This window comes from Aethalodelphis obliquidens, unplaced genomic scaffold, assembly GCF_003676395.1.
Source record: "Aethalodelphis obliquidens isolate GAN/ISIS:26980383/991018 unplaced genomic scaffold, ASM367639v1 scaffold4, whole genome shotgun sequence".
NCBI classification, from domain to species: domain Eukaryota; kingdom Metazoa; phylum Chordata; class Mammalia; order Artiodactyla; family Delphinidae; genus Aethalodelphis; species Aethalodelphis obliquidens.
Genome location: NW_020837948.1, coordinates 12,486,909 through 12,500,860, shown reverse-complemented (window position 1 = coordinate 12,500,860; position 13,952 = coordinate 12,486,909). Strand labels below are relative to the sequence as shown.

The 13,952-nt window shown below is 39.7% G+C and overlaps 1 protein-coding gene across 1 annotated transcript in view; it reads left to right on the top strand.

The window, feature by feature from the left end:
* Positions 1-13,952, top strand: part of MEGF10 (multiple EGF like domains 10) — a 366,625-nt gene that overhangs the window by 139,605 nt on the left and 213,068 nt on the right. The gene's annotated exons all lie outside the window — the stretch shown is intronic.

Sequence of the window (13,952 nt, the reverse complement as noted above, 5' to 3'; positions counted from 1 at the left end):
AGGTGAAGGGTGTGTTAGATGCATTTGAAAGCAGCTAATGCTGTGTGAGCGAGGAGGAAGCAAGACCCAGATACGCGATCTGTGAACTTCGTGTTGCTTGTTTCTTTTCAAGTCACTTCCCCCTCTGTTCCTGCGGTATGTGAGCATGTTTCCCCCCATTGTGTCTCTTTCCCCTGCCCTTAGCTGGAAGGGGGATGGAGAATATGTGCTAGGCTGCAGGAGGGGAAAGAGAGAGTTGCACTGCCCTCTAGCTGCCATAGCAGAAACTACAGACATAACTTGGGTTACTGTCTGGTCGGTAAGAAACCTTTGAAAAACGTCTTTTTGCCTGACACTTGGGGAATTCGATTTTATAGGTTTCTTCCCGAAAGGAAAAGTGGGTGAATGCGATAATGAAAATTAGAGGCATAAATTTAAAAATGAAGGTGATCATTTATCAGTGAATTTTTATGGTGGTTAAAATTTTAGTTTTTGGTAACTGAAAACATGGTGTGGGCAGCAGATAAGACCATCATATACCTTCCTGCAGTGTGCCCATCTCATTCCCCAAGCGTTAAGTAATATGGTCAGCAGCAGCAAAAAGACATATTGCTGGGGTTTCAGGGTATGGAAGCAGCCTGAAGCCTTCCATCACATTTTCTTCTCAGACCCACCCAGTTCTTAGAGTCCTGTTCCTCAGGAGCAGGTTGGAGCTACAAGGCAGGGAGAGATGAATAAGCCAAAGTTAAGCTGGAATGTTGAAATCCTAGTATTGATAACTTGGAGTCCACAGGCTTGGAGCTGGCTGCAATGCCCTCCCTCTTCAATGCTCAACTTCCAGGTGAGAAGGCAGAGACGTCAAGACTGAGTGACTGTCACAGGGAGAGACACAGGGGAAGTTCTGTTCTGGGCATCGCCAATCTTGGAATTAGTTTATAATCAGAAAAAAGAGAAATCAGTGAGTCAAGACATTTACAAAGTGAAGTGGATGAAAGGAGAGAAGGAGCAAGTGTTGAGTTTGTCAGGAAAGGAGAATGTATAATTAACTGAGCACTATTATATTCTAGGGGTCTTACGTAATCAAATTAGTTATCCCTCCTAGCAGTCCAGTGAGCAAGGCAGTTTTATGATGCCATTTTGCAGATGAGGAGAAGAGGCACAGAGTGTCTCTTTGCCAAAGTCACATGGCTTTATGGAGCTTTGTGGGAACTTTATGGAGCTCCTAGCCTCTCTTGTTCCAAGGCTTGTGTTATTCTCTTAATGGAAAGCAAGAAAAACATATCATGTCCTAATTATCCAATAGTGCTGTGCCACTTTAGTGCTGAAGAAGTGTCTGAGGCCATCTACTCTACCTCTTTCAATATATTCACATCATAGTTGAAGAGACCAAATTGCCCAGGGTCAGGCAAGATAGGCTTGGAGTGTTTTCGCATCTCAGTAAATGACATCATCATCTACTAAAGTCTTCAAGCCAAAAATCCAGACTCCATCTTAGTGACTCTCCCTCGCCTTACACATGGGATCCATCTTTAAGTCCTGCAAGTTCCAACTCGAAAGCATTGAATCCTTCCCCTTCTCTTGCCTGAATTTAGGCAGCAGTCTCCTAATTGGTATTCATAACTCCACCCTCCACCCATTAGACATAATGATCTTTAAAACATGGTATCTGTCACTTCTCTGCTGAAAGCACATCGAATACTTCCTATACTCTTAGATTAAAATCTAAACTCCTCATGTGGCTACTAGGCCCTCCATGAGCTAATCCTTTTCTACTGAACTCACATAGGGTCCCTCTCCATCCTGCTGGCTGTCTCTTGCCACACTGGTCTTCTGTGCCTTAGACATGTTGAACTCTTTCTCATCTTAGGATGAGATGCCTGAAACACTCTTCCTTAGAATCTGTAGTATCTTCGAAATACATCAATTCTCTGCTTAAATATTAGAAAAGCCTTCTCTGACAGCCATATTCCTATTACCCCCTACAGGTACTATCTATCACATTACTCCATTTCTTTCTTTTTTGGCATTTATCATTATCTATAATCTTGTTTACTGTTTTTCTCTGTTGGAATGTCAGCTTCTTGAAGGCAGGGACTTTACTGTCTTGTTCATCATTGTTTGCTAAGGCTTAGTCCAATACCTGACTTATAGAAAAAGCTTTAAAATATTTATTGATTGAAAAAAATGACCAAATCACCTTGGGCTTCTTGATTCCAGGCCAGTGTTCTTTCCTTCACTAGCTGACGAAGATAGAAGATTTGTGACATACTTGGGAGATTGAAAACAGCAAGTTTGCCCCCAACAGCTAGTAGAGTCAGGAGAATGGAGAACTGGGAAGGAGACAGAGAGCTTGAGCACAGGATGAGGACCGTGGGAAGGGAGATCAGGGATTGAGTCTCCAATGCACTGTGCCAAGATCCCCAGGGAACATTTCTTGACCTACCCACAAACATTTGTGATGGAGTCTTATTACACATAATAGCAAATTCCAAAGCAGCAGTGACAGCAGAAAAGAATGAAAGGCTATGGAAACAAGTCCTGAGAAGAGAAAGTAGCTTTTGGACAAGACTTCCTTCATCTCAGCATTTTTCATGGATTTTAAATAAGGAGTAATATTTTTATTTGCACAGTCATCTTGAAAAATAAAAATTATCTAGTTTCAAAATGGAAATGATTAAGGCACACTTTTAAGTTTTTCTTGCTGTTTTATATTTCTAATAAGTGCAGTGGTTACTCCACCCCTTCCCCCCCCCCCCCCCCCACTGCCCACGTATTGGAGGCATATTCTGAAGTATCAGGAATCATCTTACCCATTTTGCTAAAATTTCCTCTAAGTAGCTGAATACAGCTTTAAAATCCTAAGAATTAATATCAACAGTTACTCATTGGGAATTTATTATGTTCACTGCTGTGAGCCTTGACCATGCATGATACTCAGACTTGGAGAATCTCGGGGACAGACTCCATGTTCTGTTTTTTGTAGTGTTTCAGGGCCGGGACATAGCAGGCCCTCGCAAAGTATTTGCTGGTAAGTGAATACGTATATGGTCCTATGCTGGGTACCGGGGAAACAGTCACTGTCCTCAGAGTGCACAGTAGATGTTCAATATTTTTTTTTAAAGGTGTGTGTAGTGAGGGAGCAGATAGGAGAGCGTAGCACAAGGTAGTGTGGGTAAATACCCCAAGAAGAGAAGTAATCAGTAATTTGGAGATGAAAAGGAGGAAATTATGACTTACAATTTCAGGATCAAGGAGAGTTTTGTGAAAGGAAAGTGTTTGAGGGTTGAAAAAATGGACACTCATTTACTGTGAGTGAATGCATTTTGCAGAAATGCTGAGCAAAACTGAGGCAGAAAAGCCTCGTGAGCATAGGATTCACGCAGAAGAAAAGCCAGTGTCTGGGGCACCAGGCCGAGGAGACTGTGCTGCTGAGGCTGAGGCTCCAGTAGAAGGAATTGGTACTGGCAGAGGGGATGACTCCTGAATCACAAATGGAGTGTGCAAGATACTCCTCTGAGGCTTTATCCCGCCTCGCTGAAGTACATTCAGTCTGTCTACTGGGGATTCTCTTTCCCTCCCTCAGCATCTCAGAAACTTCTGTGGTTCCTTGAAACACAGAGGAACTGCCCCTAACTTTTGGCTGATCATGGGAGTCTCCTTGTCAAAGCTGTCAAAGACCCTTGAATGGCAGTTGTTCTCTTTCTGTGCTCTTTTGGGGCTGCAGGAATCTTTCTTTACATGGGAACCCCATTGTCCAGCCTCCTTCATTCCACCACACAGCCAAGCCCCTCAGAGGCTCTCTCCTCTCCCCCAGGTACTGCCGGGAGTACGATGGGCGTCCCTGCTGTTTGCAGACACCACCGTGCCTTTCTGGTATGGGGCTATGTCTGTTCTCTTCTGCGCTGCACCTGCTTTTGCCTCTGTCTCCCATGGAACGCAGGCTCCTCAAGACCAATCAGCCAGCAGGAGCATTAGGGAGTTTGCCTTCAAGCTTCTACCACAAAGCTCCCCCGAAGTAAGACGGCAGTTAACCTTTCTACTTGCTTAGAATAGGGGAGGAAAACACTGGTCAAACAAATCACAGATTAATAGTTCAATAAAGTATCCTACATATTCTTAATTGAGTGGAAAATGAGAAGCCACTGAATGTTAGTAACTAAGAGTATTCCTATTTATGTTCATTTTTTTTTCTTCCACTATGCTAAGGATGGGGGGAAAATGCAAACCAAAAATAAAAACATGGTGGAGGATGTTAGAATTTGGAAATTTGGTAGACACGGCCTTAGAGGGAATCTGTTTAACATGGCCAGCTCCTCTCCTGGCTGCCCACCCCCATTTTTCCCCCTACTTTGTCTAATCAAGTGATAGGGTTGACAAACTTCCTGTTATATCTAGGTGAGAATCAACTCTTCATTTTTTCCTGGACATTACATTAACTTTACAGGCTATTTAAGGAGAGATTTTTACCTAAGACCATTTTCAAACAGGGCTTCTGGGTGGGTAGAAATTGCACTATACCTCAGGAAACAGAAAACAGTGACAAAAAATGAGAGGTTTTATTATTCTTGCTTACATTTGGAAGTAGGAAGTCTAGAGCGGGTACTGGGGCTCCGTGAAGTCCACGGGACCATCCTATATTTCCATCCAGTAATCCTTACCATGTTCTTGGGGCCTCAAGGTCACAACACGGTTGTTCCGCCTCAAATGATGTTTCCCTGCAGGATGAAGGGTAAGGACGAAGCATCCAGGCAGCCGAGTCTATTTGCCTTTTAAAAGCCTTCCCAGAAGTTCCATCTGGTGACTTTTACTTATATTTCACCCACCTGAACTGTGTCACATGGCCATTCATAGGTGAAAGGAGGCTGGGAAATGCAGTTCTCATCAGGCACACTGACAGCCTGAGAAAAATTAAGGATCTGTTAGGAAAGAAGGGGAAATGGATACTGGGTGGGTAACCAGCAGTGAAGGCCACATTACATACCATTTTGCCTTCTTATTCAAGTTAATGTGCCTTCTGGAAGAGCAAACCAAATTTTAGCAAACAAAAGTAAATCTTCTGCAAACACCCACCCAAAGGCAGAGTGATTTTCGTATTGGTATTTCATATTGTGCATATTACAGTTTCCCCCCATCAGCACAGATCATCCTGACTTGATAATATTTGTGGATGCATACATGTGGTTATTTATACAACTGTCTCTAATGGCTATTTCTTTATTGAGCATTATTAGTGCTTTTCTGTGCTCTCACTTTTTACTTTTCTATATGTGGACCCGCTCAACTGTATAAATACTTCAACAACCACTTATTTCTAGCTCCCAAATCTTTTTGTCTGAGCCAGTCCTTGCTAATGACTGTGCAGTCCAATATACCTAACTGCATTCAGGGTAAAGACTTAGTCTCCCAGTTGCCTTAATTTCAACACACCCAAGTGAACTTATTGTCTTTCCTTCACAAACTTCCACCTCTTCTGTGTTTTCCCACCTTGATGAATGTCCATGCCCAGGCCAGGAACCTGGGAGTCATTTCAGAATTCTCCCTCGCGTTTCTTCCGCCTCACAACCATTTGATGTTAGAGTCTTGTCCAGATAGTGTACCGAAAACTCTCATATTTGCCCTCTTCTCTCTAACCCATTGCCACCTCTTGAGTTCGCCTAGCTTGGACTAGCTCCTTTTAGCTATATTTTTGCCACAATAAATATCTGTTGGATTTCTTCCTCAGCTTTGCATGTATCCAGAATCTGTAGCTCTCTGTGTTATTTTTCAAATTTCTTTATTTTATCTAGATGACATTGAAAAAATACAAGCAATTGTGGATTACCTGAATGGCTGCCTTAAAACTGAGAACTGACAATTGATTTCAGTGCCTGCATGTGTGTTTGTGTTTTTATTGTACAAATGGGCATTACTATAATTATCAACAGCTGACACAGAAAAGAAGGCAGAGAGACTTTGTAGCCCAAAACGAGGCAATCAGGACACATGAAGTTCAATGAAGTCACTATCTTTTGTTATATTAACATAGGTTTTACCCTAGTTCAAGTAAGGAAAACCATCATGTGGCCCAAGTGGTTTAAGTTGCTAAATTCAAAAGAACCTGTATTCAGTAGCCAGTCCCATGTTAAGAGTGGAAATTTGTTTCCATACAAATGATGTCATCTGTCACATTGAATTAATACCATTCATTTGAATGTCATTTTTGTTTAAATTTAATATGCAAATTTGTATAATTATGTAAGAGCCATAAGCATAAGATGCTTACAGCTAGTTTTAGGTTTGCACAAATATAAATATCAATACACTAAAGATATCTAAGTGGCACTTCAGGTCTTTGAGAACTTTTTCTTTTCAAGAGGGTACATACAGGAAAGGAAACTATCAACAAAATAAAAAGAGAATGTACTGAATGGGAGAAAATATTTGCATATGATATGACAGATAAGGGATTAATATCTAACACATATAAGCAGCTCATACAACTCAACATCAAAAAACAAACAACCTGATTAAGAAATGGCAGAAGAACTGAATAGACATTTTTCCAAAGAGGAAATGCAGATGGCTAACAGGCACATGAAAAGATGCTCAACATTGCTAATCGTCAGGAAAATGCAAATCAAAACCAATGAGATATCACCTCACACCTGTCAGAATGGCTATCATCAAAGAATACAGATAACATATGTTGGCGAGGATGTGGAGAAAAGGGAACCCTCATGCACTGTTGGTGGGAATGTAAATTGGTGCAGCCACTGTGGACAACAGTATGGGGGTTTCTCAAAAAACTAAAAATAGAACTACCGCATGACCCAGCAATTCCGCTCCTGGGTATATATCCAAAAAAAAAGCAAAAGCACTAATTCAAAAAGCTACATGCACCCCAGTGTTCATAGCAGCATTATTTATAATTGCCAAGATGTGGAAGCAACCTAAGTGTCCATCAACAGATGAATGGATAAAGAAGATGTGGTATAGCTATATACAATAGAATATTACTCAGCCATAAAAAGAATGAAACTTTACCATTTGCATCAACATGAATGGCCTTGGAGGGCATTATGCTAAGTGAAATAAGTCAGTCAGAGAAAGACAAATACTGCATGATACCACTTATGTGTGGAATTTAAAAAATACAACATACTAATGAATATAACAAAAAAGAAGCAGACTCACAGATAGAGAGAACAAACTAGTGGTTACCAATGGGGAGAGGGCCAGGGGGAGGGTCAATAAAGGTGTAAGGGAGTAAGAGGTACAAGCTATTAGTTATAAAGTAAGCTACAAGGATATATTGTACAATATGGGAATATAACAATATTTTATAATAACTATAAATGGAGTACAACCTTTAAAAATTGTGAATCACTGTATTGTACAACTGTAACTTATGTAATATTGTACAACTATACTTCAATAAAAGAATAAAAAAATGTGTGCAAAAAAAGAGGATGCGTATATTTCTCAAGTGGGTTGCAGAAGGGTCAGCAAAAGTTTTATGTAAAGATATGGAGAATAAATATTTTAGGCCTTGATGGCCATACATTGTCAGAAGTCCTTGACTGATGGTATAGCGTGAAAGTATCATGAATATTATGTAAACAAATGAGTATGGTTGAGTCCATTAAAACTTTGTGTACAAAACCAGGCAGCAGGCCGATCTGGACTTCACGTACAGTTTGCCGACTCCTGGCTTAGAGAATACGATCCCACCCAGTTCCTTGGCTTGATGTACACCTCTGTTCACCTCTCTAGACTCATCTTCTACCCGCTCCTCCAAACCTTCCCTGTGCTCCAGCCACAGGGTGCTGCTTGCATTTCCCAAGCATGTCACAGTTTCCCTGATTCCATGCCTTAGCAAATGGTCCCTGTGACTGCCTTACCCAGCTTCTTAACCTGACTAACTCCTACTCACCCTTGACTTAAAAATCACTTCCTCTCTGAAGCTGTCTCTGGCCCCTTGTGGCTGAGCTTTTGTTCTGTCTTCTCCCTCTGTTCTTTTTTATATTCACTCTGCTCCCCTGACACTCTCATTGGTCTTGTGATTGGGCACTTACTGGACTATTTCACTGTCTTCTCTTTTAGACTGAACTCCCTCTTCTCTGTAGTATGTGCTGCTCCACCCTTATAATTATGGGTTCCTACCTCCACATTTAGAGGATCAATGGAAGGAAGAGAAGGAAATAAGAGTGTGAATTTCTTATTGACTTTGTATTAGTCCAAAGAAAGTGAGAAGAACCAGAAATGTCTGAGTTTTCCTTAAATGGGCAAAGTTAGGTATTCTTCCATCTGTGGAAATGGGGGCTTGTGAGCTAAGTCAGTTTTGAGGAAATGAAGATTTATGTACATCTAGGTTTTGTGACTGTTAAATTTATGCCTGTGATGGAAGTTATTTAACTTTGACAAATGGAAGGAATCAGATGAAAAATAAAAGACGACAATGAAGAAAAAGAAGACATACCGTGTATGTTTGGGGTATTGGTAGGTGGAGTGGGTTGGAGGTGTAATAGTTGAGGTTTGGGGGCAGGAGGACACCCAGAGCGGGTGTTGAGGGAAGCAAGCCCAAGAGTGGTCTTAAAGGGTAGGGCTGGGGCAGTTACCCTGAGCCCTGGGAAAGGTGAAATTTTAGGACTCAGGGACCAGCCATATTGGACTTTCCCTCCTCTGTCTCTTTGCTTCTCCCTGCTCCCTTCCTCTATTTCTGTTTTCTCTAGATGTTTTCACCCTGCCTGTCTTTTCCTGAGCCATCCAGGATATGGTACTAAAGTCAAGGCTTTGTTACTTACATTTTCTTTTCTTTTCCGTATTCTAAAATTTTAGGATAGGCCAGTTGACTCCTTTGTTCCTAAATGAAATAGTAACAATTCAAGTCACTTCTAACTTTGAGAAATTTTCATTTTTGTCTATATCACTTGCAAGGAAAAACAAAAAGATTTCCACTATGGCTACACATTTTAGGAAAAACTCAAATCATAAAAAAGCAAAGTTAAGGATTACTCTTTTGTTCTACTTGATATTATAATTATTTCATTTAAGGGAAACAATAGTCCATATATTAAAAATTGGATAATTTTATTAAGCCATGAATGACTAACAGTGAAATTTCCATAGGGAAAAGAAAGTTATTGTTTCAAAAAAGGGTAATGGGATACAATCAGGGAAAACAACTAGGGCTGCCATCAACACCACACAGACAAATACAAATACAAGACAGTGGGTAAGCATACTGTAGCTGAGTTCCCTAAGCAGAAAAATATCTTAGAAAATTTAAAACCATGTTGTAATTGTAAGGTTTAAGAAGTGATTCTGAGACTAGGCTAGATCTTTGACTAGACCTCTGAGCACACCTTTTTCTAGTTGTGATTTAGATCTTTCCATGGGCGTGTAAATACTATATGTACACTTACTCACCAGACAGATCACATACATATCACTAATGATCAGGAGGTAATAAAATCCTCAATGGGAAATGTCACTGGACACATTTCGTTGTTAAGATTACCATTTATTATTTGGGAAATATAAGTGCTTGTTATCTGATGTGAAAATCAAACTCTTTTGCCCTAAGTAGTTCTCACTAGATGATGATGTTAGTGATTTTATGCAAACATGTTGACATCTTACCACATTATATTTCTAACAGGGTCAAAATTTCAGACAATATTTTTATAAAGAAGACCTAGGTTCTTCTTTTAGTCAACACATGGAGTTTAATGGTCCTTCACTGCAAACATCATCATTGCACCACTGAGAGCTTGTTGTGTGCATTGCATGTGTAGCAACTCAGTACTCAAGCCAGACATATGAGTGCTAATGATTACCCATGTCACAGATGTGGAAGCAGATCCAGAAAGGGCAGGTAACTTGTCTAAGGTCACACAGGTTGTGAGCCGCAGGGCCAGGATGACATCCCCGACAGTCTGGTTCCTGAGGCCACAAGCTTCACCTTCATACTTTACTTCTTAGGATTCTAATTCCCAAGTGTGCCAATTTCTAATTGCTGCAGGATATTTATTCCCAGTCCATGTCTATTTATGATCTATATCTACCTTCCGTGAATAAAACCGACAAAGCTTTGTCTGTGTAAATGGCCTATGTTAATGTCTTTTGGCATTAAGATACTCATGGGGAAATAGAAATTATATTGTGCAGTCTTTGTCTGGTTTCCTCATTAATGGATTATGCCTATAGGATATGAATCCAAGCAGTTGAAAAAGTGAAAGAATCGTCATTAATAGCGGTACGACTGACATCATATGGCTCCCGATGTGATACACAGAGAGGGACACAATACCCTCTATGTGATGGTACTGCCAAATGTTTCACCTGAATCTAATCATGAGGAAACAGACAAACCCACATTAAAGGACATCCTGCAAAGTAGCTGGCTTGGACTCTTCAAAGGCATCCATGTCATGTCAGACAAAAAGGCTGAGGAACTCTTTAAGATTGGAGGATAAAGAGACAGAACCAAAAAATGCAATGCATAATCCTTGTTTGGATTCTGGGTCAGGGGGAAAACTACCTATAGAGGACATTATTGGGACAAATGGGAAGTTTTCGAATATGGACTGTATATTAGATAATATTACTTTTCCTGAGTGTGATAATTGTGTCGTGGTTGTTTAGGAGAAAGACTTTGCTTTTAGGAGATAGATGATGAAATACATATATTTACACACACATACACATATGTAGAACAAGTTATCAAAATGTTAACAACTAGTGAATCTAGATTAATGACAAATTGGTGGTGGTGTACTATTCTCACAACGTTTCTGAAGGTTTGAAATATTCATAATTAAATATATATATATATGTGTATGGGAGCAGGGAAATGAGTGGGGATTTAGATAAAACAAGATTAGCTGAGTCGGACATGGTTAAAAGCTAAGTGTTGAGTACGGGAAGTCCATTATATTATTCTGTCTACTTTTTTAATATATTTGAAATCTTCCCTAATGTTTCAGTCAGATTTCATGGTGCTGATTCTCAATACATGATGAACGTAAACTGCCATGACAGATTCTGTCTCTCCCTTTCTGTGTCTTGGCCTCACCCCCATTTCTCCCTAGCCCAACTACTGTTTGCCCTTGCCAGCATCCTGACTTCTCTTCCCATTTATTATCCAGACTGAAGCCAAAGGGTTGTTGTTTTTTTTAATGCAAAGTTGATCTTCCCAGGCTCCACTTAAAACCCTTCAAGGTCTGCCCATTGCTTTAGGAGAAAACTTACCATCCCTGCACAGCCTGCCTCTCCTTACTCTCCACCTCCTTTCCCTAGGTTCTGGGTGCACAGTCCTTTCAGGTTTCTGATTTTTACCCCATCCTTCTCTACTCCCATGGAGAGGCTCGTCCCTCTCACCAGAATGTGCTTTTCCCTCTTTACCTCCTTAGTGCTTATTTGTTCTTCAAATATCACTTCTTCACAAAATCCTTCCTTCATCTATCTGTTTAGGGTAAAGCCCCCAGTATTGTCTTCTATGGTGGTAGGCATATTTCTCTGGTGACATTTATCCCAATTGGAATTATAGTTCTCTGTGATTGGATTAATGCTTCCTCTCTCACTGGGTTGCAAGCTCTCTCTTGTATTTTGTTTTGCTGACCATTTCTTCCGCTTACCATTGTGTCCAAAATAGGTGCTTGGTATTGGTACATAACTTTTATACATATTTTTTTAAATAAGGTTTTTCCACTAAAAATATTTAGAATTTTTGTCGTTATAGAATTCTGGTGTGCTTATCTTCAAAAGGATAGGAGATTGTCTCCTAAAGTTTAATTTCAGTTCTTAATTTGTTGTGATCCCTTTGACAATATAGAAACATTACTGTCATAATGCTCCTTGAAAAATTGGTTGTCACTTGGCCTCTGTTTCCTTTCACAATCAATATGACTTCATGCAAAACGATGTAGCAGTTCGCATCATTCCATCAGTCTCCATCAAAGAAATACTGCTTTCCAAAATTAAAATTGTGAATCAACTCACAGGAGGATGTCGTCAAATAAACAAAGAACCATTACTTATATTACACTGCCAAGTTTTTGATAAGCTTAATTCCTCTAAATGCATTTAACTTTAATGAAGGGTCATACAATTTAATAACAACATAAAATGGAATCATTTATCTTTCCAATCCTAGACATTGGGCACATGTCTTCTTAATACATTGTTTCAAAATGCGAAAGTTTTTTTTTCTGTCTCCTTCAGATTCGTCTCTCCTCATTTCTATGTATGTAGCTTGGGGAGTGATCTATATGTACATGTTTAATTAAATCACTCATCAGACTGTAGTTTTCACGGTTGGAAATCCCAGGGATTTGTTGTTTCAAGTTCCCGAGGCAATGATATTTACATAACCCAATAAAATTTGGTAATTATTAGTATATTAGTCAAGATTATTTCAGTCGCAAGTGATATAAAACCAAATTCGAACTGACTTTGGCAAAAAGGGGAATTTACTGGCACAGGCAACTAGGGAGACCAAAGGTGATTGCTGGTTTTGGGCTAAGATGAGGATGGGGGCTCTCCTCATCTCCCCGCTTGCTTTCCTCTCTGCTAGCTTCATTCTCAGGTAAGCATGGCAATGAGATATTCATGGAGCAACAGTAGGTTATTCATGGATAAGAGGTGATCTTTGAATATTTTTAAATGGGGCAAGGGGCTCCACCTGAGCAGAAGCTGGGATTTGGAGTCTGTCTGTGTGATTTGTACTTTTTCTTTTTTTGGTTTAAAGAGAGGTTGTATTAAAGGCCCCTGGGAAAGGGACAGGTGGGGAGGCATTACTTGGTGCTATCTCTCACATGGCTCAAGGACTAGTTTTTGATCCCTGTGGAAAGTAGAATTATAACAGATGATGAAGTCATTGTTTTTATGAAGAATTTTGTAAACTATGAAGGGAATGCAGCATGGTTTTTTGGTGTATTAAGGGCGTGATAGCTTTGAAGTGCTCCCAGGAGGCAACATTAGTGCAAGATAGGACAGCATCTCACAGAGAAACAGTGATAAGTCGAAAGTTTCATTTCTGAACACACTCTGGAGGCTTCCAGAGCTACTTAGGTGCCTGATGCACAGAGGCAGAGCAATGCAGATTACAGTGACAATAAATTCAGCCCCTTGTTTTGTGGAGGATGTTTCTAATAAGTTTTATACGGATAGATTACTTGACCTCAGAAAGTTTCTTATAGAGAAGAAATAGTGCAGAAGACATTGTCAGAATTAAAACAGAGTGAGTGAATGTGAAGATACAAAGAAATAGGGTATTATGTGTTGACAAATATTTCAATTTGATAATTCAATAAAAATGCAACTTATGTAGCAAGTCAGTGGCATTATCCAGGGGTGTTTTTCACTTATTGCTTCTAAGAAGGTCATGTTATTGCTCTGTATGGGCTTTCAAAGACAGAACCAGTGTTAGAAGAGCCATTTCAGACATGCTGCAAATAACTGAGCAACATCGAGATTCCTCACATCGACAACACTCGTCCTGTGTAAGCTCTTCTCTGGTTAAAAGCATTCAAATTTTTAAGAAACATGTATAATGGAATTGTAGGGACTTATACATTCAAATCAGTCATGTGGTCTGCAAAAGTTAACTGTAAATTGTAATCTAGGTAAAAGCCTCTGTTACTTTTGTTTGTATAAGCTCGGATCCTAAATAAAACAGCTGCCAGCAGAATGCTCATTAAAGTGGATTTAAGATTCCAAACGAAAGGTTATTGATTTCAAAAGGGATAAATACCTCTAAACCATCTGAAGTTATTAAATTACCAATCATCTGAAGTTATTAAATTACCAATTTAGTTCGTTTAGTTTTTTTTTTTAACTATCTTCGTTGTTTCGTAAGTAAACAGTATAAGGTGTTATGCTTGAAATGAAACTGAAAGATATCAGTCAATAGCTATTTTCCACAGACATTTAGAAATTAATGATCTGCTGAAAAATGGTGATCAGTTTTGATCTCCTTTGCTCCAAATTCC